The following is a 1,301-nucleotide window of genomic DNA, read 5'->3' as shown; positions in this document are numbered from 1 at the left end:
TACCCCAGATACAGGAGAGGTGAGACGCCAGAGCATTGCAGCACTAGGTGTGAAGGAAATGGGCAACAATCAAGGCATCCGCTTTTTTTTTTTTTATGCACATTCAGCGCGGCATTACTGACTGTGGACAGAACCGCATGAGACATGGAAGATTCAGACATATCTCGCAGATAAAAGCGGATAAAGGGGCACGGAGAAGCCCAGGAGGCTGCCGCGCAAATGTCGGCTACTGCCATGCCTTTAAATAGAGCCGCAGACGCCGACAGCCCGTCGGGGGAAAAAGTGGGAGTTGAACAACGGGTCCGCTCTGTATATATGCAGTAAATGTGGACGTAGTTGAGGCCCGGGGCTGGTACCTAGGGCGTGAAAGAAAATCTCCCGACTGTCGGCATGCGCGTAAGTGAAAAATGAAGGGGGGATGGGGGGGGGGGGGGTGGATAAACCCAATAGCGTAGCCCTTAGAGGGCGAAGCCTATACGAAATAGAACAACTGCACGCATGATTCAGGTTCACAAGAGATTGAGACTGTGGGTTGGTAGCCTTAAGTTATTTTCTATTTATCTTGTCATTTGTAAAACATACCTGAATACTCCTCTCTTTGCCTGTACCTAAAATCATTCAACTCACCCACACGCACGCACGCACGCACGCACGCACGAACGCACACACACACTCACACCCGCCCACCCACACAGCTAGCTAACAAGACAGTTTGACATGTGCAAGTAGGTTTTGCTGACCAGTGGGGATTTCTAACTGACGTTAGGAGAAATCCCACAGTCATTTAACTCTTGGCCTGGCTGTTTTCACACCAGCTCTCTGTAGACTGCTTAACCCAAGCTGGGCTGTCAGAAGGAAGCGAGAGAAAAAGAGTGTGTCTTAGCATTACTCTGCATACATCTGTGTATGGATCTGTGTGCATGTGTTTGTTTATGGCATTTAAGTACATTTTTGTTGTATGTGAGCAGAGAAATGTGTGTGTGTGTGCAGAGCAGGAGTGTGCCTCTAATGAGCTTTGGGGCTGAGAGTGAAAAGGAGCATAAAGCCTTGAAAATCCCTCATGATAATGTGTGTGTTTCTGTGCGTGCGTGCGTGCGTGTGTGCGTGCGTGTTTGTGTGTGTAAAAAGGTATAATATTCTTTGTTTTCTTTTACTTCTCCACTCAATCCATCCATCTCCATCCATCTTTGAACGCTTATCCGTTATCAGGTTGCAGGGGCAGCAGCTTCAGCAGGGGACCCCAAACTTCCCTTTCCTGAGCCACATCAACCAGCTCCGACTGGGGGATCCCGAGGCGTTCC

General features: G+C 49.0%; 1 long non-coding RNA gene across 1 annotated transcript in view; it reads right to left on the bottom strand.

Annotated features, from left to right (window-relative positions):
* The window catches only part of LOC116672998 (uncharacterized), a 13,429-nt gene that overhangs the window by 9,464 nt on the left and 2,664 nt on the right, over nt 1-1,301 (bottom strand). The window lies entirely within an intron of this gene.

This window comes from Etheostoma spectabile, chromosome 23 (genome assembly GCF_008692095.1).
Source record: "Etheostoma spectabile isolate EspeVRDwgs_2016 chromosome 23, UIUC_Espe_1.0, whole genome shotgun sequence".
NCBI classification, from domain to species: domain Eukaryota; kingdom Metazoa; phylum Chordata; class Actinopteri; order Perciformes; family Percidae; genus Etheostoma; species Etheostoma spectabile.
Note: the sequence above shows the minus strand (reverse complement) of the source record. Positions and strands in the feature narration are given on the sequence as shown.